Raw genomic sequence first — 26,839 nt, forward strand, 5'->3', positions numbered from 1 at the left:
ACAGAGTCCATGAATAAATGACACAGATGCACAAAAATAGGCACACACAGATTTGAAACAATGTTTTTATTGTGGATTTCACAATGTATCCTGCACCCAACAGTAGCAGCACAGACATAGACCGCACAGCAGGGTGGACAATACACAACACTTGCTACTGGCAAATTTACTTTGCAGAGGGACACTTAATTTCTCCACTACACTTCCCTACACTTAGTTAGTTAGTCAGCTGGGTATTTGAGTAGTTTTGATCTGTTTTTTGACACTAGTTAAAGAGAGTAGTGCACCGGTCCTGGAGGTACTGCAATACCAGGTCGATGCGCGGAGTGGACAGAGCAAGCTCTTCTTCCATCTCCCTGTTCCAAAAATCCATTTAATATATGGTCCCCAGATAGGGGACGTATCAGATATTAAACTGATAAGAACAGATACTACACTTGATCTTAGCCAAAAGGCCGAGAAGCGATAACCCTAATTACCTTCTAAATGCAGCAGCGGCGAACAGCGCACAACCCAGCACTGCCCTGCACAGCCGGCTAACCCCGGCCAGCTACCAGCTGCCAGGGGGGGGCCCCCTTCCCACTGCCTGTGCAGGCCTGCCGGGCCCCCGGGATGGGCGCACCTGTGCTAAACGCAGACGCACGGGCCAGGCTCAGCTGCCGCCTGATCACATTAGCATGGCCCCGCCCAGCGCCGGAACAGCCATCACCCCTCCGCTGCCGTGCCTCCACGTCGAAGAGAAAAGTAAAGTAGGCTTCCGGCTCCCTGCATTCTGGCAACACGCTAGGAGAGAGTGTGGAGGGCAGAGGAAGAAGTCAAGTCTCTAGCCTGGCTGGCTGTTTGAGAACACAGTGCATCTTTCTTTCGTTCATCCTGCTTCCTCTTCATATCTCTCTGTCTGTGTGGACGTGCGCGGTGTGCCACAAGAGGGAGACACAGGCCGGGGAGTGGAGAGCCTAAACAGGAGTTGCCTTCCTAGCCTGCTGCACACTCTCACAGCCTGGCACTGAAGCAGGCACCTGAGCAGGTGGTGCTGAGTCATGCAGGAAGCCAACTGATGATGTCACAATGCTCTGAGCCCAGGCAGCTGCTAAGTAAAGGGGCTGCAGCCAGGGCTCTGCCTGCCAGTCCGCTGGAAGCTCTCTGGGGGAAGGATGCAGCTGCTTTTCTTGCAGAGGACAACGTGCAAACGTGAAGGAAAGTGATCCGTTCATGGTTTTTTTGACCTGCAGCAACTGCGCCGCGCAAGTACAATACAGACTAATCAAAATTAAAAATGATTTTTTTTTCTTTGGTTGTGGGTTTTTTTTTGTGTGTTTTTCTGACTTCATTTCCTGTCTGTTCTCAGGTTCTGATAACCAATGCGAAATACAGAGTCCATGAATAAATGACACAGATGCACAAAAATAGGCACACACAGATTTGAAACAATGTTTTTATTGTGGATTTCACAATGTATCCTGCACCCAACAGTAGCAGCACAGACATAGACCGCACAGCAGGGTGGACAATACACAACACTTGCTACTGGCAAATTCACTTTGCAGAGGGACACTTAATTTCTCCACTACACTTCCCTACACTTAGTTAGTTAGTCAGCTGGGTATTTGAGTCGTTTTGATCTGTTTTTTGACACTAGTTAGAGAGAGTAGTGCACCGGTCCTGGAGGTACTGCAATACCAGGTCGATGCGCGGAGTGAACAGAGCAAGCTCTTCTTCCATCTCCCTGTTCCAAAAATCCATTTAATATATGGTCCCCAGATAGGGGACGTATCAGATATTAAACTGATAAGAACAGATACTACACTTGATCTTAGCCAAAAGGCCGAGAAGCGATAACCCTAATTACCTTCTAAATGCAGCAGCGGCGAACAGCGCACAACCCAGCACTGCCCCGCACAGCCGGCTAACCCCAGCCAGCTACCAGCTGCCAGGGGGGGCCCCTTCCCACTGCCTGTGCAGGCCTGCCGGGCCCCCGGGATGGGCGCACCTGTGCTAAACGCAGACGCACGGGCCAGGCTCAGCTGCCGCCTGATTACAGTAGCATGGCCGCGCCCGGCGCCAGAACAGCCATCACCCCTCCGCTGCCGTGCCTCCACGTCAAAGAGAAAAGTAAAGTTGGCTTCCGGCTCCCTGCATTCTGGCAACACGCTAGGAGACAGTGTGGAGGGCAGAGGAAGAAGTCAAGTCTCTAGCCTGGCTGGCTGTTTGAGAATACAGTGCATCTTTCTTTCGTTCATCCTCCTTCCTCTTCATATCTCTCTGTCTGTGTGGACGTGCGCGGTGTGCCACAAGAGGGAGACACAGGCCGGGGAGTGGAGAGCCTAAACAGGAGTTGCCTTCCTAGCCTGCTGCACACTCTCACAGCCTGGCACTGAAGCAGGCACCTGAGCAGGTGGTGCTGAGTCATGCAGGAAGCCAACCGATGATGTCACAATGCTCTGAGCCCAGGCAGCTGCTAAGTAAAGGGGCTGCAGCCAGGGCTCTGCCTGCCAGTCCGCTGGAAGCTCTCTGGGGGAAGGATGCAGCTGCTTTTCTTGCAGAGGACAACGTGCAAACGTGAAGGAAAGTGATCCGTTCATGGTTTTTTTGACCTGCAGCAACTGCGCCGCGCAAGTACAATACAGACTAATCAAAATTAAAAATGATTTTTTTTTCTTTGGTTGTGGGGTTTTTTTTGTGTGTTTTTCTGACTTCTTTTCCTGTCTGTTCTCAGGTTCTGATAACCAATGCGAAATACAGAGTCCATGAATAAATGACACAGATGCACAAAAATAGGCACACACAGATTTGAAACAATGTTTTTATTGTGGATTTCACAATGTATCCTGCACCCAACAGTAGCAGCACAGACATAGACCGCACAGTAGGGTGGACAATACACAACACTTGCTACTGGCAAATTCACTTTGCAGAGGGACACTTAATTTCTCCACTACACTTCCCTACACTTAGTTAGTCAGCTGGGTATTTGAGTAGTTTTGATCTGTTTTTTGACACTAGTTAGAGAGAGTAGTGCACCGGTCCTGGAGGTACTGCAATACCAGGTCGATGCGCGGAGTGTACAGAGCAAGCTCTTCTTCCATCTCCCTGTTCCAAAAATCCATTTAATATATGGTCCCCAGATAGGGGACGTATCAGATATTAAACTGATAAGAACAGATACTACACTTGATCTTAGCCAAAAGGCCGAGAAGCGATAACCCTAATTACCTTCTAAATGCAGCAGCGGCGAACAGCGCACAACCCAGCACTGCCCCGCACAGCCGGCTAACCCCAGCCAGCTACCAGCTGCCAGGGGGGGGGCCCCGTTCCCACTGCCTGTGCAGGCCTGCCGGGCCCCCGGGATGGGCGCACCTGTGCTAAACGCAGACGCACGGGCCAGGCTCAGCTGCCGCCTGATTACATTAGCATGGCCCCGCCCGGCGCCGGAACAGCCATCACCCCTCCGCTGCCGTGCCTCCACGTCAAAGAGAAAAGTAAAGTAGGCTTCCGTCTCCCTGCATTCTGGCAACACGCTAGGAGAGAGTGTGGAGGGCAGAGGAAGAAGTCAAGTCTCTAGCCTGGCTGGCTGTTTGAGAACACAGTGCATCTTTCTTTCGTTCATCCTCCTTCCTCTTCATATCTCTCTGTCTGTGTGGACGTGCGCGGTGTGCCACAAGAGGGAGACACAGGCCGGGGAGTGGAGAGCCTAAACAGGAGTTGCCTTCCTAGCCTGCTGCACACTCTCACAGCCTGGCACTGAAGCAGGCACCTGAGCAGGTGGTGCTGAGTCATGCAGGAAGCCAACCGATGATGTCACAATGCTCTGAGCCCAGGCAGCTGCTAAGTAAAGGGGCTGCAGCCAGGGCTCTGCCTGCCAGTCCGCTGGAAGCTCTCTGGGGGAAGGATGCAGCTGCTTTTCTTGCAGAGGACAACGTGCAAACGTGAAGGAAAGTGATCCGTTCATGTTTTTTTTTACCTGCAGCAACTGCGCCGTGCAAGTACAATACAGACTAATCAAAATTAAAAATGATTTTTTTTTCTTTGGTTGTGGGGTTTTTTGTGTGTGTTTTTCTGACTTCTTTTCCTGTCTGTTCTCAGGTTCTGATAACCAATGCGAAATACAGAGTCCATGAATAAATGACACAGATGCACAAAAATAGGCACGCACAGATTCGAAACAATGTTTTTATTGTGGATTTCACAATGTATCCTGCACCCAACAGTAGCAGCACAGACATAGACCGCACAGCAGGGTGGACAATACACAACACTTGCTACTGGCAAATTCACTTTGCAGAGGGACACTTAATTTCTCCACTACACTTCCCTACACTTAGTTAGTTAGTCAGCTGGGTATTTGAGTCGTTTTGATCTGTTTTTTGACACTAGTTAGAGAGAGTAGTGCACCGGTCCTGGAGGTACTGCAATACCAGGTCGATGTGCAGAGTGGACAGAGCAAGCTCTTCTTCCATCTCCCTGTTCCAAAATTCATTTAATATATGGTCCCCAGATAGGGGACGTATCAGATATTAAACTGATAAGAACAGATACTACACTTGATCTTAGCCAAAAGGCCGAGAAGCGATAACCCTAATTACCTTCTAAATGCAGCAGCGGCGAACAGCGCACAACCCAGCACTGCCCCGCACAGCCGGCTAACCCCGGCCAGCTACCAGCTGCCAGGGGCAGGGGGCCCCCTTCCCACTGCCTGTGCAGGCCTGCCGGGCCCCCGGGATGGGCGCACCTGTGCTAAACGCAGACGCACGGGCCAGGCTCAGCTGCCGCCTGATCACATTAGCATGGCCCCGCCCAGCGCCGGAACAGCCATCACCCCTCCGCTGCCGTGCCTCCACGTCGAAGAGAAAAGTAAAGTAGGCTTCCGGCTCCCTGCATTCTGGCAACACGCTAGGAGAGAGTGTGGAGGGCAGAGGAAGAAGTCAAGTCTCTAGCCTGGCTGGCTGTTTGAGAATACAGTGCATCTTTCTTTCGTTCATCCTCCTTCCTCTTCATATCTCTCTGTCTGTGTGGACGTGCGCGGTGTGCCACAAGAGGGAGACACAGGCCGGGGAGTGGAGAGCCTAAACAGGAGTTGCCTTCCTAGCCTGCTGCACACTCTCACAGCCTGGCACTGAAGCAGGCACCTGAGCAGGTGGTGCTGAGTCATGCAGGAAGCCAACCGATGATGTCACAATGCTCTGAGCCCAGGCAGCTGCTAAGTAAAGGGGCTGCAGCCAGGGCTCTGCCTGCCAGTCCGCTGGAAGCTCTCTGGGGGAAGGATGCAGCTGCTTTTCTTGCAGAGGACAACGTGCAAACGTGAAGGAAAGTGATCCGTTCATGGTTTTTTTGACCTGCAGCAACTGCGCCGCGCAAGTACAATACAGACTAATCAAAATTAAAAATGATTTTTTTTTCTTTGGTTGTGGGGTTTTTTTTTGTGTGTTTTTCTGACTTCTTTTCCTGTCTGTTCTCAGGTTCTGATAACCAATGCGAAATACAGAGTCCATGAATAAATGACACAGATGCACAAAAATAGGCACACACAGATTTGAAACAATGTTTTTATTGTGGATTTCACAATGTATCCTGCACCCAACAGTAGCAGCACAGACATAGACCGCACAGCAGGGTGGACAATACACAACACTTGCTACTGGCAAATTCACTTTGCAGAGGGACACTTAATTTCTCCACTACACTTCCCTACACTTAGTTAGTTAGTCAGCTGGGTATTTGAGTAGTTTTGATCTGTTTTTTGACACTAGTTAGAGAGAGTAGTGCACCGGTCCTGGAGGTACTGCAATACCAGGTCGATGCACAGAGTGGACAGAGCAAGCTCTTCTTCCATCTCCCTGTTCCAAAAATCCATTTAATATATGGTCCCCAGATAGGGGACGTATCAGATACTAAACTGATAAGAACAGATACTACACTTGATCTTAGCCAAAAGGCCGAGAAGCGATAACCCTAAATACCTTCTAAATGCAGCAGCGGCGAACAGCGCACAACCCAGCACTGCCCCGCACAGCCGGCTAACCCCGGCCAGCTACCAGCTGCCATGGGGGGGCCCCCTTCCCACTGCCTGTGCAGGCCTGCCGGGCCCCCGGGATGGGCGCCCCTGTGCTAAACGCAGACGCACGGGCCAGGCTCAGCTGCCGCCTGATTACATTAGCATGGCCCCGCCCAGCGCCGGAACAGCCATCACCCCTCCGCTGCCGTGCCTCCACGTTGAAGAGAAAAGTAAAGTAGGCTTCCGGCTCCCTGCATTCTGGCAACACGCTAGGAGAGAGTGTGGAGGGCAGAGGAAGAAGTCAAGTCTCTAGCCTGGCTGGCTGTTTGAGAACACAGTGCATCTTTCTTTCGTTCATCCTCCTTCCTCTTCATATCTCTCTGTCTGTGTGGACGTGCGCGGTGTGCCACAAGAGGGAGACACAGGCCGGGGAGTGGAGAGCCTAAACAGGAGTTGCCTTCCTAGCCTGCTGCACACTCTCACAGCCTGGCACTGAAGCAGGCACCTGAGCAGGTGGTGCTGAGTCATGCAGGAAGCCAACCGATGATGTCACAATGCTCTGAGCCCAGGCAGCTGCTAAGTAAAGGGGCTGCAGCCAGGGCTCTGCCTGCCAGTCCGCTGGAAGCTCTCTGGGGGAAGGATGCAGCTGCTTTTCTTGCAGAGGACAACGTGCAAACGTGAAGGAAAGTGATCCGTTCATGGTTTTTTTGACCTGCAGCAACTGCGCCGCGCAAGTACAATACAGACTAATCAAAATTAAAAATGATTTTTTTTTTTCTTTGGTTGTGGGTTTTTTTGTGTGTGTTTTTCTAACTTCTTTTCCTGTCTGTTCTCAGGTTCTGATAACCAATGCGAAATACAGAGTCCATGAATAAATGACACAGATGCACAAAAATAGGCACACACAGATTTGAAACAATGTTTTTATTGTGGATTTCACAATGTATCCTGCACCCAACAGTAGCAGCACAGACATAGACCGCACAGCAGGGTGGACAATACACAACACTTGCTACTGGCAAATTCACTTTGCAGAGGGACACTTAATTTCTCCACTACACTTCCCTACACTTAGTTAGTCAGCTGGGTATTTGAGTAGTTTTGATCTGTTTTTTGACACTAGTTAGAGAGAGTAGTGCACCGGTCCTGGAGGTACTGCAATACCAGGTCGATGCGCGGAGTGTACAGAGCAAGCTCTTCTTCCATCTCCCTGTTCCAAAAATCCATTTAATATATGGTCCCCAGATAGGGGACGTATCAGATATTAACCACCTGAGCGGTCTGGACGAGCTGAGCTCGTCCAACACCGCCGGAGATCGCCGCTCAGGCCCTGCTGGGCCGATTTTAATCAAATAAAAAGCAGCACACGCGGCCGGCACTTTGCCAGCCGCGTGTGCTGCCTGATCGCCGCCGCTCTGCGGCGATTCGCCGCGAGCAGCGGCGAAAAAGGGCCCCCCTAGCCGCCTGAGCCCTGCGCAGCCGGAACAAAAAGTTCCGGCCAGCGCTAAGGGCTGGATCGGAGGCGGCTGACGTCAGGACGTCGGCTGACGTCGATGACGTCACTCCGCTCGTCGCTATGGCGACGATATAAGCAAAACAAGGAAGGCCGCTCATTGCGGCCTTCCTTGTTTATTCTGGGCGCCGGAGGCGATCGGAAGATCGCCTCCGGAGCGCCCTCTAGTGGGCTTTCATGCAGCCAACTTTCAGTTGGCTGCATGAAATAGTTTTTTTTTTATTTAAAAAAAACCCTCCCGCAGCCACCCTGGCGATTTAATCAGAACGCCAGGGTGGTTAAACTGATAAGAACAGATACTACACTTGATCTTAGCCAAAAGGCCGAGAAGCGATAACCCTAATTACCTTCTAAATGCAGCAGCGGCGAACAGCGCACAACCCAGCACTGCCCCGCACAGCCGGCTAACCCCAGCCAGCTACCAGCTGCCAGGGGGGGGCCCCGTTCCCACTGCCTGTGCAGGCCTGCCGGGCCCCCGGGATGGGCGCACCTGTGCTAAACGCAGACGCACGGGCCAGGCTCAGCTGCCGCCTGATTACATTAGCATGGCCCCGCCCGGCGCCGGAACAGCCATCACCCCTCCGCTGCCGTGCCTCCACGTCAAAGAGAAAAGTAAAGTAGGCTTCCGTCTCCCTGCATTCTGGCAACACGCTAGGAGAGAGTGTGGAGGGCAGAGGAAGAAGTCAAGTCTCTAGCCTGGCTGGCTGTTTGAGAACACAGTGCATCTTTCTTTCGTTCATCCTCCTTCCTCTTCATATCTCTCTGTCTGTGTGGACGTGCGCGGTGTGCCACAAGAGGGAGACACAGGCCGGGGAGTGGAGAGCCTAAACAGGAGTTGCCTTCCTAGCCTGCTGCACACTCTCACAGCCTGGCACTGAAGCAGGCACCTGAGCAGGTGGTGCTGAGTCATGCAGGAAGCCAACCGATGATGTCACAATGCTCTGAGCCCAGGCAGCTGCTAAGTAAAGGGGCTGCAGCCAGGGCTCTGCCTGCCAGTCCGCTGGAAGCTCTCTGGGGGAAGGATGCAGCTGCTTTTCTTGCAGAGGACAACGTGCAAACGTGAAGGAAAGTGATCCGTTCATGTTTTTTTTTACCTGCAGCAACTGCGCCGTGCAAGTACAATACAGACTAATCAAAATTAAAAATGATTTTTTTTTCTTTGGTTGTGGGTTTTTTTTTGTGTGTTTTTCTGACTTCTTTTCCTGTCTGTTCTCAGGTTCTGATAACCAATGCGAAATACAGAGTCCATGAATAAATGACACAGATGCACAAAAATAGGCACGCACAGATTCGAAACAATGTTTTTATTGTGGATTTCACAATGTATCCTGCACCCAACAGTAGCAGCACAGACATAGACCGCACAGCAGGGTGGACAATACACAACACTTGCTACTGGCAAATTCACTTTGCAGAGGGACACTTAATTTCTCCACTACACTTCCCTACACTTAGTTAGTTAGTCAGCTGGGTATTTGAGTAGTTTTGATCTGTTTTTTGACACTAGTTAGAGAGAGTAGTGCACCGGTCCTGGAGGTACTGCAATACCAGGTCGATGTGCAGAGTGGACAGAGCAAGCTCTTCTTCCATCTCCCTGTTCCAAAAATCCATTTAATATATGGTCCCCAGATAGGGGACGTATCAGATATTAAACTGATAAGAACAGATACTACACTTGATCTTAGCCAAAAGGCCGAGAAGCGATAACCCTAATTACCTTCTAAATGCAGCAGCGGCGAACAGCGCACAACCCAGCACTGCCCCGCACAGCCGGCTAACCCCGGCCAGCTACCAGCTGCCAGGGGCAGGGGGCCCCCTTCCCACTGCCTGTGCAGGCCTGCCGGGCCCCCGGGATGGGCGCACCTGTGCTAAACGCAGACGCACGGGCCAGGCTCAGCTGCCGCCTGATCACATTAGCATGGCCCCGCCCAGCGCCGGAACAGCCATCACCCCTCCGCTGCCGTGCCTCCACGTCGAAGAGAAAAGTAAAGTAGGCTTCCGGCTCCCTGCATTCTGGCAACACGCTAGGAGAGAGTGTGGAGGGCAGAGGAAGAAGTCAAGTCTCTAGCCTGGCTGGCTGTTTGAGAATACAGTGCATCTTTCTTTCGTTCATCCTCCTTCCTCTTCATATCTCTCTGTCTGTGTGGACGTGCGCGGTGTGCCACAAGAGGGAGACACAGGCCGGGGAGTGGAGAGCCTAAACAGGAGTTGCCTTCCTAGCCTGCTGCACACTCTCACAGCCTGGCACTGAAGCAGGCACCTGAGCAGGTGGTGCTGAGTCATGCAGGAAGCCAACCGATGATGTCACAATGCTCTGAGCCCAGGCAGCTGCTAAGTAAAGGGGCTGCAGCCAGGGCTCTGCCTGCCAGTCCGCTGGAAGCTCTCTGGGGGAAGGATGCAGCTGCTTTTCTTGCAGAGGACAACGTGCAAACGTGAAGGAAAGTGATCCGTTCATGGTTTTTTTGACCTGCAGCAACTGCGCCGCGCAAGTACAATACAGACTAATCAAAATTAAAAATGATTTTTTTTTCTTTGGTTGTGGGTTTTTTTTGTGTGTGTTTTTCTGACTTCTTTTCCTGTCTGTTCTCAGGTTCTGATAACCAATGCGAAATACAGAGTCCATGAATAAATGACACAGATGCACAAAAATAGGCACACACAGATTTGAAACAATGTTTTTATTGTGGATTTCACAATGTATCCTGCACCCAACAGTAGCAGCACAGACATAGACCGCACAGCAGGGTGGACAATACACAACACTTGCTACTGGCAAATTCACTTTGCAGAGGGACACTTAATTTCTCCACTACACTTCCCTACACTTAGTTAGTTAGTCAGCTGGGTATTTGAGTAGTTTTGATCTGTTTTTTGACACTAGTTAGAGAGAGTAGTGCACCGGTCCTGGAGGTAGGGTTGCCACCTTTAGGGTAAAAAAATACCGGCTTGTGGGTGTGGCCTGAGGGGTGTGGTCTAAAAGTGGGAGTGGTTTGTCACTGACTTTTTAAAGGACAACTGACCTGAGAGGGATATGGAGGCTGCCATAATTTATTTACAAATGCAAATTTCCTGGCTGTCCTGCTGATTCTCTGCCTCTAGCCATAGCCCCTGAACAAGCACGCAGATCAGATTTTTCTGACTAAAAGTCTGACAAGATTAGCTGCCTGATTTTTTCGTGTGTTTGATGCAGACATACTAATGCCAGAAAGCTCAGCTGGAGAGCCAGGCAACTGGCTTTGTTTAAAAGGAAATCAATATGGCAGCCTCCTTATCCCTCTCTCAGGTCTGTTGACCTTTAATGCTAAGTACACACTATACAATTTTCTGACTATTTCCAACAGTTTCAATCTGATTTCTGATCGATTTTCTGTTCACTTCTATGGAAAATCTATCGGAAATCAGATCGGAAATAGTTAATCTGACAGTAAAAAAGTCAGAAAATTGTATAGTATGTACCTAGCATTAGGCTCGCTCTGGGTCTCTTAGAGGCAGCATTAAAGGGAACCTAAACTGAGAATGATATGGCTTTTTCCTTTTAAAATAATACCAGTTGCCGGACTCTCCTGCTGATTCTGTGTCTATAATACTTTCAGCCTCAGCCCCTGAACAAGCATGCAGCAGATCAGGTGCTCTAACTGAAGTCAGACTGGATTAGCTGCATGCTTGTTTCAGATGTGTAATTCAGACACTACTGCAGCCAAGGAGATCAGCAGGACTGCCAAGCAACTGGTATTGTTTAAAAGGAAACATCCATATCCCTCTCAGTTAAGGTTCCCTTTAATAGGTGTATTTATACTTAGCTGGGGAACTTCCTCCAGCCCTGTGAGGTGCCTGGGTTCCCTCACCAGCCGCTCCATTCACTTGATATGCTCCCCCAGTAATATCTGGCTGGCCGCGCTCTTCTGTGTCATGCGTCTACCCCTGTAGTGCTCCCGCAGCGGGGAGCATTCCGCACCTGTGCAGTAGCGGCCGGGTCGCGTATGTGCAGAAGCAAATGGCTGGCCGTGATTGTCCAGATTACCAGGGGAGGGACGATCGTAGGCGGCAGGCTGTTATACATTAAAAAATAGTTTATTTACATGTACAGCCCTGCAATCTACTGCAGCGCTGTATGGGGGACAGCTCTGTCACTGAGCTGTCCCCTCGAGCGTGCCACAAGAAGATCCCTCTCATAGGCTAATGCCTATGAGAGGTGATCAGCTCTGATTGGCTCTTCAGGGGTAGGGAGGGTGGGAGAATTATTTAAATAAAATACGTGATTTTATTAAAAAAAAAAAATAAAACTAAAAAAAAAAAATCTCAGTAGCAATCAGATGTTACCAACAGAAAGCTCTGTTGGTGGCAAGAAAAGGGTGGGGTAGGATTAGCGTGTGAGCTCCTCTGAGGACAGTCAGTGACATGACTATGTACTCTGTACAGTGCTGCAGAAGATGTCAGTGCTATATATATACATAATAATAATATGGTAGGACATTAGCCTATGACTATGGTAGGATTAGAGTGTGAGCTCCTCTGAGCACAGTCAGTGACATGACCATGTACTCTGTAAAGTGCTGCAGAAGATGTCAGTGCTATATAACTATATAATAATAATATGGTAGGACATTAGACTATGACTATGGTAGGGTTAGAGTGTGAGCTCCTCTGAGGACAGTCAGTGACATGACTATGTACTCTGTAATGCTGGGCATACACGGGTCGATCCGGCGGCCGATTAGCCGCCAGATCGACTCCCGCCGCGTCCCCGCGTGCACCCGGATCGATTCCCGCTCATCCCCGCCGGCGCTTTTTATCTTCCGCTCGATTCGCCGCTATTGTCCGCCCGCGGGTGTCGAGCGCGGAATCGATCCCCGCAGTGATCGAACACGTCGGATATTATCAATCGAGCCATCAGTGGCTCAATTGATAAGGAACAAACTGACCATGCATGCCCAGCATAAAGTGCTACAGAAGATGTCAGTGCTATATAAATACATAATAACATGGTAGGACATTGGACTATGATTATGGAAGGATTAGAGTTTGAGCTCCTCTGAGGACAGTCAGTGACATGGCTATGTACTATGTAATGTGCTGCAGAAGATGTCAGTGCTATATAAATACATTATAATAATATGGTAGGTAGGACATTAGACTATGACTATGGCAGGATTAGAGCTTCTCTGGGGACAGTCAGTGACATGATTACGTACTCTGTAAAGTGCTGCAAAAGATGGCAGTGCTATATAAATACAGTACATGATAATAATATGGTAGACATATTATTAGACAGACTATTAGACAGACTACGACTATGGTAGGATTAGAGTGTGAGCTCCTCTGAGGACAGTCAGTGACATGACTATGTACTCTGTAATGTGCTGCAGAAGATGTCAGTGCTATATACATACATAATAATAATATGGTAGGACATTAGACTATGACTATGGTAGGATTAGAGTGTGAGCTCCTCTGAGGACAGTCAGTGACATGACTATGTACTCTGTAATGTGCTGCAGAAGATGTCAGTGCTATATACATACATAATAATAATATGGTAGGACATATGACTATGGTAGGATTAGATTGTGAGCTCCTCTGAGGACTGCCAGTGACATGACTATGTACTCTGTAAAGTGCTGCAGAAGATGTCAGTGCTATATAAATACAGAATAATAATAATATGGTAGGACATTAGGCTATGACTGTGGTAGGATTAGATTGTGAGCTCCTCTGAGGACAGTCAGTGACATGACTATGTACTCTGTAATGTGCTGCAGAAGATGTCAGTGCTATATAAATACATAATAATAATATGGTAGGACATTAGACATATGACTATGGTAGGATTAGATTGTGAGCCCCTCTGGGGACAGTCAGTGACAGGACTATGTACTATGTAATGTGCTGCAGAAGATGTCAGTGCTATATAAATACATAATAATAATATGGCAGGACATTAGTCTATGACTATGGTAGGATTAGATTATGAGGACAGTCAGTGACATGAATATGCAGGGGTAGCTCTAGAAACTTTTAAGTGACAGTGCTATGTAGATACCTATGCACACGTAGCAAAAAAATATGCATGCCCACACACTGGAAAGTGGCTGTGACCATACAATAGAAAGTGCCCATGGTCATATTTCATCATGGACAGGCCCAAATGTACTTTAGATAAGTAGCAATGTTATTTAAAGAGTGAGCCCGCCCAGAATAACAAGTATCCTTTGAAGTGACCGGAGCACTGGAATTTACTGTACTGTGTTTACTAAAAACGAACCTTCCCATAATGTTGTATCCACACCATACAATTTTTTGGCAGATTTACCTGCCAGATCGATTTTTTCCAGCATGTCCGATCTGAAGATCGATTGATTTTCTGAGTGATTTTCTGATCGATTTCCATAGAAGTAAATGCTCAGAAAATCAATCGATCTTAAGATCGGACAAGCCGGAAATAATCGATCTGGCAAGTAAATCTGCCAAAAAATTGTATGGTGTGGATACAACATAAGGGAGGTTCATAATGATGTGTGCCGCTGGGTAGAGTACCATTACTTACCTACAGCCCATACAACATATTCCATCTTCTCCACCTGATCACCAGGTTCTATCAGCTTTTATGATTCCTGGCATAGTTACATGCATGCCACAATGCATGCTGGGAGATGAGGTCCCTGGATGCGAGTACAACACTCTACTTGCATCCATGGACTACATCTCCCAGCATGCATTGCGGCACACATGTGCATGACTGCCAAGAATTACAAAGTGAGCAGAAGCTGCCGGTCGCGTGGAGAAGATGGTGCTTGTTGTATTGGCCAGCGTACAAAGATCGACATTAAGGCTAATGTCCCCTGAAAATATAGAATGTAGATGTGGTAAATATGGTAATTGTTAAAGAACACCTGTAATATCATTAAAAAAATTAACTTACCTGGGGCTTCTAAACAGCCCCCTGCAATCGCCGTGTGCCTGCACAGGGACAAAACGATCCTCAGGTCCCCCGCCGCGGCTCACTTTTGTTTTTCCGGTCAGGCGCCGCCACTGTGCTTGTGCGGCCCTGGCCACGGGCTTCCTGACTCCCGCTCACATAGCCGAGAGCATCCACCACAGTATGAGAAAACCTTGTACTGCACCTCTGCAGGACACTCCTGGGGACCTGAGTGGGAGTGAGGTCGTGTGCAGCCAGGAACGCACAAGCGCAGTGGCCGCCCCTGACCGGAAAAACTAAAGTGAGCCGCGGTGGGGGACCCGAGGATCATTTTGTCCCGATGCGGGCACACGGTGATTGCAGGGGGCTGGTAGAAGCCCCAGGTAAGTTATTATTATTATTTTTTTTAATGATATTACAGGTGTCCTAAATGCCATTAGCAGCAATGAACCAGAAGGACGTAGTACCAAAAAAAAAAAAAAAAAAAACTACACATAGCCATACAGGAAAACAAGGGGCTGTCCTGCAGCAAATAAAACAAGTAACCAGCAGGGAAAGGGTGTAAATTTACACACAGGCAGCATCAGCAATAAATCTGCCATGCTGAGGAGAGGAGAGAGGGAATGAATAGCCAGGCAGAGGGAAGAAGAAGAAAGTCAGGACAGGAGATAAAGGAGTGTGAGCCGCTTACCAGGCTGAATGCAGACACAGGGAGGACACCGTAAGAGGAGGGAACCCAGGAGAGGGAGGGGGGATGGAGAGAGTCAGGCTCCCCTCCTCGGCTGCCTCTGCCATCACTTTTGCTTACACAGACAGAGAACTCCTCCGCTCTCAGTCCGCGCAGGCTGCTCAGCACTCCCTCCTGACAGGCTTGCTCAGTCTCCACACAGTGACCTCACGTAGAGCACGCAGCACGCTAGACGTATCAACAGGAACAGCACCATGGGGGGAGGGAGCCTGAGGGGGAGAACAGCCTGTAGCCTTAGAAGTATTATTGTAACAGATCAGGCGTCTCCCCCTCTGCTCTTGTGGAACAGTCCAAATTACCGGCTGGATACATTGCCGGTAAAAACATTTTTCCGGCAGCGGCTTTTTAATCAATTTTACGGCTGGGCCGGAGAGATACCGGCCGGGTGGCAACCCTACCTGGAGGTACTGCAATACCAGGTCGATGCACAGAGTGGACAGAGCAAGCTCTTCTTCCATCTCCCTGTTCCAAAAATCCATTTAATATATGGTCCCCAGATAGGGGACGTATCAGATACTAAACTGATAAGAACAGATACTACACTTGATCTTAGCCAAAAGGCCGAGAAGCGATAACCCTAATTACCTTCTAAATGCAGCAGCGGCGAACAGCGCACAACCCAGCACTGCCCCGCACAGCCGGCTAACCCCGGCCAGCTACCAGCTGCCATGGGGGGGCCCCCTTCCCACTGCCTGTGCAGGCCTGCCGGGCCCCCGGGATGGGCGCCCCTGTGCTAAACGCAGACGCACGGGCCAGGCTCAGCTGCCGCCTGATTACATTAGCATGGCCCCGCCCAGCGCCGGAACAGCCATCACCCCTCCGCTGCCGTGCCTCCACGTTGAAGAGAAAAGTAAAGTAGGCTTCCGGCTCCCTGCATTCTGGCAACACGCTAGGAGAGAGTGTGGAGGGCAGAGGAAGAAGTCAAGTCTCTAGCCTGGCTGGCTGTTTGAGAACACAGTGCATCTTTCTTTCGTTCATCCTCCTTCCTCTTCATATCTCTCTGTCTGTGTGGACGTGCGCGGTGTGCCACAAGAGGGAGACACAGGCCGGGGAGTGGAGAGCCTAAACAGGAGTTGCCTTCCTAGCCTGCTGCACACTCTCACAGCCTGGCACTGAAGCAGGCACCTGAGCAGGTGGTGCTGAGTCATGCAGGAAGCCAACCGATGATGTCACAATGCTCTGAGCCCAGGCAGCTGCTAAGTAAAGGGGCTGCAGCCAGGGCTCTGCCTGCCAGTCCGCTGGAAGCTCTCTGGGGGAAGGATGCAGCTGCTTTTCTTGCAGAGGACAACGTGCAAACGTGAAGGAAAGTGATCCGTTCATGGTTTTTTTGACCTGCAGCAACTGCGCCGCGCAAGTACAATACAGACTAATCAAAATTAAAAATGATTTTTTTTTTTCTTTGGTTGTGGGTTTTTTTGTGTGTGTTTTTCTAACTTCTTTTCCTGTCTGTTCTCAGGTTCTGATAACCAATGCGAAATACAGAGTCCATGAATAAATGACACAGATGCACAAAAATAGGCACACACAGATTTGAAACAATGTTTTTATTGTGGATTTCACAATGTATCCTGCACCCAACAGTAGCAGCACAGACATAGACCGCACAGCAGGGTGGACAATACACAACACTTGCTACTGGCAAATTCACTTTGCAGAGGGACACTTAATTTCTCCACTACACTTCCCTACACTTAGTTAGTTAGTCAGCTGGGTATTTGAGTCGTTTTGATCTGTTTTTTGACACTAGTTAGAGAGAGTAGTGCACCGGTCCTGGAGGTACTGCAATACCAGGTCGATGCGCGGAGTGTACAGAGCAAGCTCTTCTTCCATCTCCCTGTTCCAAAAATCCATTTAATATATGGTCCCCAGATAGGGGACGTATCAGATATTAAACTGATAAGAACAGATACTACACTTGATCTTAGCCAAAAGGCCGAGAAGCGATAACCCTAATTACCTTCTAAATGCAGCAGCGGCGAACAGCGCACAACCCAGCACTGCCCCGCACAGCCGGCTAACCCCAGCCAGCTACCAGCTGCCAGGGGGGGGCCCCGTTCCCACTGCCTGTGCAGGCCTGCCGGGCCCCCGGGATGGGCGCACCTGTGCTAAACGCAGACGCACGGGCCAGGCTCAGCTGCCGCCTGATCACATTAGCATGGCCCCGCCCAGCGCCGGAACAGCCATCACCCCTCCGCTGCCGTGCCTCCACGTCGAAGAGAAAAGTAAAGTAGGCTTCCGGCTCCCTGCATTCTGGCAACACGCTAGGAGAGAGTGTGGAGGGCAGAGGAAGAAGTCAAGTCTCTAGCCTGGCTGGCTGTTTGAGAATACAGTGCATCTTTCTTTCGTTCATCCTCCTTCCTCTTCATATCTCTCTGTCTGTGTGGACGTGCGCGGTGTGCCACAAGAGGGAGACACAGGCCGGGGAGTGGAGAGCCTAAACAGGAGTTGCCTTCCTAGCCTGCTGCACACTCTCACAGCCTGGCACTGAAGCAGGCACCTGAGCAGGTGGTGCTGAGTCATGCAGGAAGCCAACCGATGATGTCACAATGCTCTGAGCCCAGGCAGCTGCTAAGTAAAGGGGCTGCAGCCAGGGCTCTGCCTGCCAGTCCGCTGGAAGCTCTCTGGGGGAAGGATGCAGCTGCTTTTCTTGCAGAGGACAACGTGCAAACGTGAAGGAAAGTGATCCGTTCATGTTTTTTTTGACCTGCAGCAACTGCGCCGTGCAAGTACAATACAGACTAATCAAAATTAAAAATGATTTTTTTTTCTTTGGTTGTGGGGTTTTTTGTGTGTGTTTTTCTGACTTCTTTTCCTGTCTGTTCTCAGGTTCTGATAACCAATGCGAAATACAGAGTCCATGAATAAATGACACAGATGCACAAAAATAGGCACGCACAGATTTGAAACAATGTTTTTATTGTGGATTTCACAATGTATCCTGCACCCAACAGTAGCAGCACAGACATAGACCGCACAGCAGGGTGGACAATACACAACACTTGCTACTGGCAAATTCACTTTGCAGAGGGACACTTAATTTCTCCACTACACTTCCCTACACTTAGTTAGTTAGTCAGCTGGGTATTTGAGTCGTTTTGATCTGTTTTTTGACACTAGTTAGAGAGAGTAGTGCACCGGTCCTGGAGGTACTGCAATACCAGGTCGATGTGCAGAGTGGACAGAGCAAGCTCTTCTTCCATCTCCCTGTTCCAAAAATCCATTTAATATATGGTCCCCAGATAGGGGACGTATCAGATATTAAACTGATAAGAACAGATACTACACTTGATCTTAGCCAAAAGGCCGAGAAGCGATAACCCTAATTACCTTCTAAATGCAGCAGCGGCGAACAGCGCACAACCCAGCACTGCCCCGCACAGCCGGCTAACCCCGGCCAGCTACCAGCTGCCAGGGGCAGGGGGCCCCCTTCCCACTGCCTGTGCAGGCCTGCCGGGCCCCCGGGATGGGCGCACCTGTGCTAAACGCAGACGCACGGGCCAGGCTCAGCTGCCGCCTGATCACATTAGCATGGCCCCGCCCAGCGCCGGAACAGCCATCACCCCTCCGCTGCCGTGCCTCCACGTCGAAGAGAAAAGTAAAGTAGGCTTCCGGCTCCCTGCATTCTGGCAACACGCTAGGAGAGAGTGTGGAGGGCAGAGGAAGAAGTCAAGTCTCTAGCCTGGCTGGCTGTTTGAGAATACAGTGCATCTTTCTTTCGTTCATCCTCCTTCCTCTTCATATCTCTCTGTCTGTGTGGACGTGCGCGGTGTGCCACAAGAGGGAGACACAGGCCGGGGAGTGGAGAGCCTAAACAGGAGTTGCCTTCCTAGCCTGCTGCACACTCTCACAGCCTGGCACTGAAGCAGGCACCTGAGCAGGTGGTGCTGAGTCATGCAGGAAGCCAACCGATGATGTCACAATGCTCTGAGCCCAGGCAGCTGCTAAGTAAAGGGGCTGCAGCCAGGGCTCTGCCTGCCAGTCCGCTGGAAGCTCTCTGGGGGAAGGATGCAGCTGCTTTTCTTGCAGAGGACAACGTGCAAACGTGAAGGAAAGTGATCCGTTCATGGTTTTTTTGACCTGCAGCAACTGCGCCGCGCAAGTACAATATAGACTAATCAAAATTAAAAATGATTTTTTTTTCTTTGGTTGTGGGTTTTTTTTTTGTGTGTTTTTCTGACTTCTTTTCCTGTCTGTTCTCAGGTTCTGATAACCAATGCGAAATACAGAGTCCATGAATAAATGACACAGATGCACAAAAATAGGCACACACAGATTTGAAACAATGTTTTTATTGTGGATTTCACAATGTATCCTGCACCCAACAGTAGCAGCACAGACATAGACCGCACAGCAGGGTGGACAATACACAACACTTGCTACTGGCAAATTCACTTTGCAGAGGGACACTTAATTTCTCCACTACACTTCCCTACACTTAGTTAGTTAGTCAGCTGGGTATTTGAGTAGTTTTGATCTGTTTTTTGACACTAGTTAGAGAGAGTAGTGCACCGGTCCTGGAGGTACTGCAATACCAGGTCGATGCGCAGAGTGGACAGAGCAAGCTCTTCTTCCATCTCCCTGTTCCAAAAATCCATTTAATATATGGTCCCCAGATAGGGGACGTATCAGATACTAAACTAATAAGAACAGATACTACACTTGATCTTAGCCAAAAGGCCGAGAAGCGATAACCCTAATTACCTTCTAAATGCAGCAGCGGCGAACAGCGCACAACCCAGCACTGCCCCGCACAGCCGGCTAACCCCGGCCAGCTACCAGCTGCCATGGGGGGGCCCCCTTCCCACTGCCTGTGCAGGCCTGCCGGGCCCCCGGGATGGGCGCCCCTGTGCTAAACGCAGACGCACGGGCCAGGCTCAGCTGCCGCCTGATCATATTAGCATGGCCCCGCCCAGCGCCGGAACAGCCATCACCCCTCCGCTGCCGTGCCTCCACGTCGAAGAGAAAAGTAAAGTAGGCTTCCGGCTCCCTGCATTCTGGCAACACGCTAGGAGAGAGTGTGGAGGGCAGAGGAAGAAGTCAAGTCTCTAGCCTGGCTGGCTGTTTGAGAACACAGTGCATCTTTCTTTCGTTCATCCTCCTTCCTCTTCATATCTCTCTGTCTGTGTGGACGTGCGCGGTGTGCCACAAGAGGGAGACACAGGCCGGGGAGTGGAGAGCCTAAACATGGTAATTTAAGTGGCATGGATGAATGCTAACATTAGTGATTAATAAAGACACGGACAACTAACTTGGATTTAAAATGGCCGTAGGCTATATTTATTGCGGTTTAATTAAATAATTTAATTAATTTAATTGTTTATTAAAACGGGTAAACAAACATCAACAGTAATAAAGTGATTCATAAACAAAGGTATCAACTGATACCTAATCAAATAACCATAAAGTCTTATACCAGTATAATGTTCGTTAAATGTCCAAATAGCAGCTAGCCCACCCACAATCGTGGGCGACTATAACCGCCACCAGCCAGGCTAAGGCCTGGCACCCCAGCCCACGGCCCTCTCAACCATATCCTGTAAACCCATGTTAAAGATATCCAAGCCTATGGGAGAAAGATGTACCCAATCAGGACGGTACAAACCCGGGATGTTACCTTCCAATTCCGTGTGGCGGTATGAGAAACCGCCAACCTGAGGCAGAAATTTGCTCATGTTAAAATTGACCCGTCTACGGATCTTTTCATGGAATCTCTTGGAACCTCGAGCTAACCATATGTAGCGCTGCACAATTTCTGAAAGCACCAGCACTGTGTTGGGGAAAACTTCATGGATCTGCAACAAATCTTGTTGCATTAGTGTCAAGAGCTCCAGGGTTTTTACTTTACCTAAGTCATTCCCACCTAAATGTACAATTAAAACATCAGGGACTGGCCATGAATCTAACAAGGAATAAACCTTGGGAATAAGGGCACCCCAACGCATAACCCTGGCTCCCTTCCAATAAATCTGAAAACGGTCAATGCTCAAGTCCAGATTCTCAGTGTATGGTCTTTCTTTTGCTCTCATCCGAGCCCAAAAAATGTAGGAGTGACCTACAATCCAGACAACCTGTTTCAAACCTGTAAAATAGAATTTGTTAATAACATGACAGTGCAGGACGAATGTACAGCATATATCTCCTAGATTCCCATCTCCCAATACGTTTGATAACCATTTCAGGGAGACCCAACCTAGCCGCTTCTGTGGCCGCTCCTATCCGAAAAGAGTGGCTAGAGAATTTGAGCGCCTTCAGGCCCAAAGTGCTAAGGCATTTACTTAACCACCCTGGCGTTCTGATTAAATCGCCAGGGTGGATGCGGGAGGGTTTTTTTTAAATAAAAAAAAAACTATTTCATGCTGCCAACTGAAAGTTGGCTGCATGAAAGCCCACTAGAGGGCGCTCCGGAGGCGATCTTCCGATCGCCTCCGGCGCCCAGAATAAACAAGGAAGGCCGCAATGAGCGGCCTTCCTTGTTTTGCTTATATCGTCGCCATAGCGACGAGCGGAGTGACGTCATCGACGTCAGCCGACGTCCTGACGTCAGCCGCCTCCGATCCAGCCCTTAGCGCTGGCCGGAACTTTTTGTTCCGGCTGTGCAGGGCTCAGGCGGCTAGGGGGGCCCTCTTTCGCCGCTGCTCGCGGCGAATCGCCGCAGAGCGGCGGCGATCAGGCAGCACACGCGGCTGGCAAAGTGCCGGCTGCGTGTGCTGCTTTTTATTTCATCAAAATCGGCCCAGCAGGGCCTGAGCGGCAGCCGCTGGCGGTGTTGGACGAGCTGAGCTCGTCCAGACCGCTCAGCTGGTTAAGACCGACCTAAATTGGAACATGGACAAGGGGGAACCGTCAGCATGTGCTAAAAAAGACAAGGATGGAGCCCGCAACTGCAAGAATTCGGAGACCACCCGGCAAGGGCAAGAAAAACTACCGTCTATGCGGTATAAGGTCAACCATGTACCTCTACCGAACCTATCGGTTTTGGACCGTTTAATGAGCACTCGTACAGCCTCCTGTGACAGATTCACATCCTGATGACCAAGACCTGTATGGACTTTTTTGGATTTCGAAACTAACTCCGATATACGCAGTGCGCCAAAAAAGGCGAGCGAAAATGACGCCTTAAACAAGCGAACTTCATAATCGGACAAACAGACAAGTGGTAGAACATGTAATAAGTCCTCTAGAAGACAAAAAGTGATAGGACGTCTACCATCTGGGGGAGCAGGAACCGTCTTCAAACCTTTCAACAGTTGTTTAATTAGAAAATAGTTTGAACAAGGGGGAGCGTTGTGCATGCGCCTAAAAAACGAAATGCCGGATAATCTGCGCTGCAATGCTGCAATGGACATACTATCTGAAATCTTAGCACAGATAAATGACAAGAATAATTCTACTTGATCTGCTAATGGTGACATGGAGCATACATCCGCGAATGCGCACCAGTCAGCCCATGCAGCCGAGTACTCGGCCCATGTTCTTGCTGACAGCGATTGGCGTAACGCCGATGAAACTAGCTCCCGATCAAACTCCAAAGATGGGCCGGACAAGGTACACCCTCTTCGCTCGCAGATGGCGCCAGCTCCCTGAATAAGGCAAATTGCTGTCGGGATAAAGCATCCGCAATCAGGTTTAGCTTCCCGGGCAGATGCACCGCTTTCAACCACACATTAAGACGCAGACACAGCAGCACCAATTGCCTCAGAATTTGCAGAACGGGAAGCGATTTTGAAGTAAGCGTATTTATTGCGAACACAACTCCCTTATTGTCCGACTGCAACAGAATACGCTTGTTTGCAAAAACGCTTCCCCAAATGACTAATGCTACCAGAACCGGGAAGAGTTCTAACAGTACAATGTTCTTTGTGTAACCTTGCGAGAACCAGCACTCAGGCCACCGTTCAGCACTCCAACAACCTTGCCAGTATGCACCGTAACCAATAGAACCAGCCGCGTCTGTGAAAAGGTCCATATGCTCATCCTTGACAAAAGCTTCTTGCCACATTGATCTACCATTATAATTGATTAGGAAATGGTACCAAACCAGCAGGTCTTCTTTGACTTGTCTTGTCAATCTAACGTGCCAAAAGGGGTTCTTAAGGCCCGATATCAGCCGAGCGGTGCGTCTGGAGAAAACCCTTCCCATGGGCATGATCCTGCTCGCAAAAGCCAAACGGCCCAGAAGCTCCTGCAATTCCCGTACGGTCGCTTTTGACCTACTCAGTAGGTTATTGAGCGAATCTTTCAACATCCCAATTTTTTCTGATGGAAGACGGAATTCCATCAGGTAAGTATCAATAGTGATGCCGAGAAAAATCAGTTCTGTTACAGGCAGGACTGACTTCTCTTCGGCTAAAGGAACGCCTAAAAATTCGGAAACGCGACGAAAAGTTAAGAATAAATTCCACGCTGCGGCAGACTCGGGGGGACCGACAAAAATGAAGTCATCGAGATAATGCAATACCCGACCGACAGGGCATTCAATCTGAACCGCCCACTCTAAAAAGGTAGCGAAGATCTCAAAGTAACAGCAGGATAGAGAACAGCCCATGGGAAGGCACATATCATAATAGAATTGACCTTCAAATTGAAAACCCAGCGAGTTATAAGCGCCCGGCCAAATGGGCAACAAACGAAACGCCGACTTGATGTCGGCCTTCGCTAACAAGGCTCCCTGACCATATTCCCTGATCACAGACACGGCTTGATCGAACGAAAGATAAGACACTGAGCATAAGCTGGCATCAATAGAGTCGTTCAGAGATTCACCTTTAGGGAAAGATAAGTGATGAATTAAACGCCATTCACCAGGATCTTTTTTAGGAACTATCCCCAAAGGTGAAACTCTGAAATTCTCAAATGGAGGAGAAGTAAAAGGGCCTGCTACTCGGCCAGCCCTATTTCTTTGGCAATTTTTTCCCTGACGATGTCAGGTCGCTGATCAATAGATTTCAAATTATTGGCCCAACAGCAGCCCAAACCATTGAAATGCGGAAGAGGAAAGCCTTCCGTAAAGCCATTAGCCAAAAAGGAACTAATCTCCAGATTTGGATAATGGTTTAAGTACAGTATGAGATTTTGTGTTTTCACCGGCGTCTGAGCTGCGAAAAAAGGATTCCTTCGTGGACCCTTGAACTGCCGTCGAAGCTTTTTTGAAGCATCGCGCTGCCGCGTGCGAACCACCGCAATGCGCGCACTCGTGTCAGTAACGGCAATTTGACGTGAAACGGCATTGTGACTCGTTGAAAGAATGGCATACTCCTTTCTTGAAAGGAATAGTGCCCGAAGTACTGCTCGCCATGTTTGGTTTGGGCTTGACCTGCTGAGGAATCATCAGTCTTAACCAAAGCTCTGCATCCTTTGAGCCCCAGCGCAGGGAGGGATACACTGACATTTTTTGTCTAAAGGCTTCATCGTAAAGAAACCAAGCCAAGCTATCCCTCCAAACTGGCGCTGGGCCTCAAAAACCGAATCCAAATGTTGGAGAAGGCCTAATGCTAGGCCAGAGTCTTTTTCAATTAAAACGCTCATGAAAATCAGGAAAGCCTGAAGCCAATTAGTAAAACTCCTTGCTACAGGCCTCCGTCTATCTTCCTCCTCCTTCTTTTCTTTTAAGTAATCTTTATGAAACGGCAATAGTGAAAGAATATCAATATATTCCCCTCGCCATATCTTATCTTTTACTGCCTGAGGCAGATGATAACCTAAAGGTGACGAGGAAACGGGCATAGGCTCTTTGTATGCCGCTTCGGAAACACCCGGTCTCAAGACAGGTGATGAAGTTTGTACTGAAAAAAACATTACTAGTAGAAGGAGGAGGAACAGGTACAACAACAGCGTACGTACAAAAAGGGCGCCTGGACAAAAAGGGCGCGGGGTGTAAACTCTAAATAATAATTAATCATTAATAGGGTTTATAAATATAGTGTGCTATATTTCGTTTACAAATAATGTTTAACAAAATTATAAATCATTAAATAATGTTTATGAAATCGGAAATTGTGAAAACGTTAATCTTCCCTGTTTCAAAAGTTAAACTTATAATTACGTTTATAAAAAAACCAATAATATATGTTTAATTGTTATAATTGTATATTATTGTGAATAACCGTCATTTATGGTTTGTTCTTATAATAAAATCTGAAAATATTGTTTATAAAGATGATATAAATATAACTACGTTCGTAATAAGTGTTGTAATACATTAGTAATTATTACTAAAATTTTACTAAAACTATACCTAAGCCTACTCTTACACAGAACCCTACCTGTACCTATCCCTAACCCCTAGACTCCCCTGTTGGTGCCTAAACCTAAGACCCCCCTATTGGTGCCTAAACCTAAGACCCCCCTGTTGGTGCCTAAACCTAAGACCCCCCTGTTGGTGCCTAAACCTAAGACCCCCCTGTTGGTGCCTAAACCTAAGACCCCCCTGTTGGTGCCTAAACCTAAGACCCCCCTGTTGGTGCCTAAACCTAAGACCCCCCTGTTGGTGCCTAAACCTAAGACCCCCCTTTATTATGTGGATAATAATGTTTTACTAATTGTGGATTCAAAAAATATTTTGCAATTTACGTTACGTACTGATCGCTTTATTTTGTGAATAATAATGTTTTACAAACAGTATGGGATAAAACTTTAAATAATGTTTTAATTATTTAAATAAGATAAATATGTTTAGTATTTTTCATAAACGTTATTCGGCACGGGTGCATTTTATAAACGTAAATCACCACAAGTTCAGTTATAAATCATTAAACATCGCCGGGCGCCGTTTGTAAACTTTATTTAGCTCCTGGCGCCGTTTATAAACTTTATTTAGCTCCGGCGCCCTTTTTTCCTACTCGGCGCCCATTAAACGCTATTTATTATGGGAGTGAATGGCGGCGCCCTTTTTGTCCACTAGCGGCATGCGCCCTTTTTTCCCAGCTCCCAACAACATTCTGTGTGCACGGAGGCACCCAGGCTGCAGCAGGAGAAACCACCGGAGAAGGCCCTGGCATTTTTTCCACAACCTGCTGCAAACAATTCAACAAGACTGAAAATCTGTTAAATAAACCCTCCCCAGAAAACCCCAAGTTCTCACCCGGGTTGGGAGCTGGAATCCCGTGGGCAGGTTCCTCTGCTTCCCCTTCCGATGAGCTGGTCTCCGGGTCAGCAGCTGGGAAGCCTGCGACCCCTTGGAGTGGATAGCCTGGCTGGTAGGAGGATGGAGGCTGGATGAGCTGCTGGGTGCAGGCCTGGGACTGGGCCTGGGAAGCCACTGGTGCCGGGGCTGGAGCGGAGGAAGAAGGTCCGGGGTTGTCCGCGCTGGATGCGGAGGCTGGCGGGGATGCATAGGCAGAAGAGGCCAGGGAAGCCACAGCAGAGGCAGGAAGAGCGGCAGAGTTCCGGGCAGTGGTGTCGGTAAGGCGCCCTGGAGCGCAAGCAGGCCCAGTATCACTGGCAAGATGGCCGCCGTGACGACTTCCGCCCACGTGACCGCGCGAACTTCCTACCTTACTCGCGCGGCCACTTCCTGTGGGCTTGGGTAGAGGTCCCCGGGTGTCCGGCGAGTATGGGCGCCTGGGCTTTTTGTTCCTCTTCGCCGGCGGTGCGGAAGGGCTGCCTGCACCCGCTCCGGCAGCGGAGGATGAAGAGGCAGAAAGCTTTGCCTTCTTGGAGCGGCTCCTAGAC

At 49.2% G+C, this 26,839-nt stretch overlaps 11 non-coding genes and 1 pseudogene across 11 annotated transcripts; all 12 read right to left on the reverse strand.

Moving 5' to 3' along the window:
* Positions 1 to 276: 276 nt before the first annotated feature.
* Positions 277 to 467, reverse strand: LOC137505529 (U2 spliceosomal RNA). The gene has a single exon (XR_011020139.1). It is a non-coding gene; the product is annotated as a U2 spliceosomal RNA (small nuclear RNA).
* Positions 468 to 1,646: 1,179 nt separating this feature from the next.
* On the reverse strand, positions 1,647 to 1,837 carry LOC137505568 (U2 spliceosomal RNA). The gene has a single exon (XR_011020176.1). It is a non-coding gene; the product is annotated as a U2 spliceosomal RNA (small nuclear RNA).
* Positions 1,838 to 3,010: 1,173 nt separating this feature from the next.
* LOC137505605 (U2 spliceosomal RNA) lies at positions 3,011 to 3,201 on the reverse strand. Its single transcript, XR_011020213.1, has one exon. It is a non-coding gene; the product is annotated as a U2 spliceosomal RNA (small nuclear RNA).
* Positions 3,202 to 4,381: 1,180 nt separating this feature from the next.
* On the reverse strand, positions 4,382 to 4,571 carry LOC137505689 (U2 spliceosomal RNA). Its single transcript, XR_011020295.1, has one exon. It is a non-coding gene; the product is annotated as a U2 spliceosomal RNA (small nuclear RNA).
* Positions 4,572 to 5,754: 1,183 nt separating this feature from the next.
* LOC137505679 (U2 spliceosomal RNA) lies at positions 5,755 to 5,945 on the reverse strand. Its single transcript, XR_011020285.1, has one exon. It is a non-coding gene; the product is annotated as a U2 spliceosomal RNA (small nuclear RNA).
* Positions 5,946 to 7,122: 1,177 nt separating this feature from the next.
* Positions 7,123 to 7,309, reverse strand: LOC137505784 (U2 spliceosomal RNA). Its single transcript, XR_011020357.1, has one exon. It is a non-coding gene; the product is annotated as a U2 spliceosomal RNA (small nuclear RNA).
* A 316-nt stretch (positions 7,310 to 7,625) lies between these two features.
* Positions 7,626 to 7,840, reverse strand: LOC137505780 (U2 spliceosomal RNA; annotated as a pseudogene).
* A 1,179-nt stretch (positions 7,841 to 9,019) lies between these two features.
* LOC137505657 (U2 spliceosomal RNA) lies at positions 9,020 to 9,210 on the reverse strand. The gene has a single exon (XR_011020263.1). It is a non-coding gene; the product is annotated as a U2 spliceosomal RNA (small nuclear RNA).
* A 6,340-nt stretch (positions 9,211 to 15,550) lies between these two features.
* Positions 15,551 to 15,742, reverse strand: LOC137505696 (U2 spliceosomal RNA). The gene has a single exon (XR_011020301.1). It is a non-coding gene; the product is annotated as a U2 spliceosomal RNA (small nuclear RNA).
* Positions 15,743 to 16,923: 1,181 nt separating this feature from the next.
* Positions 16,924 to 17,114, reverse strand: LOC137505606 (U2 spliceosomal RNA). The gene has a single exon (XR_011020214.1). It is a non-coding gene; the product is annotated as a U2 spliceosomal RNA (small nuclear RNA).
* A 1,179-nt stretch (positions 17,115 to 18,293) lies between these two features.
* LOC137505658 (U2 spliceosomal RNA) lies at positions 18,294 to 18,484 on the reverse strand. Its single transcript, XR_011020264.1, has one exon. It is a non-coding gene; the product is annotated as a U2 spliceosomal RNA (small nuclear RNA).
* A 1,183-nt stretch (positions 18,485 to 19,667) lies between these two features.
* Positions 19,668 to 19,858, reverse strand: LOC137505687 (U2 spliceosomal RNA). The gene has a single exon (XR_011020293.1). It is a non-coding gene; the product is annotated as a U2 spliceosomal RNA (small nuclear RNA).
* Between the last annotated feature and the right edge of the window lie 6,981 nt (positions 19,859 to 26,839).

Source organism: Hyperolius riggenbachi, chromosome 4, assembly GCF_040937935.1.
Source record: "Hyperolius riggenbachi isolate aHypRig1 chromosome 4, aHypRig1.pri, whole genome shotgun sequence".
Lineage (NCBI taxonomy): Eukaryota > Metazoa > Chordata > Amphibia > Anura > Hyperoliidae > Hyperolius > Hyperolius riggenbachi.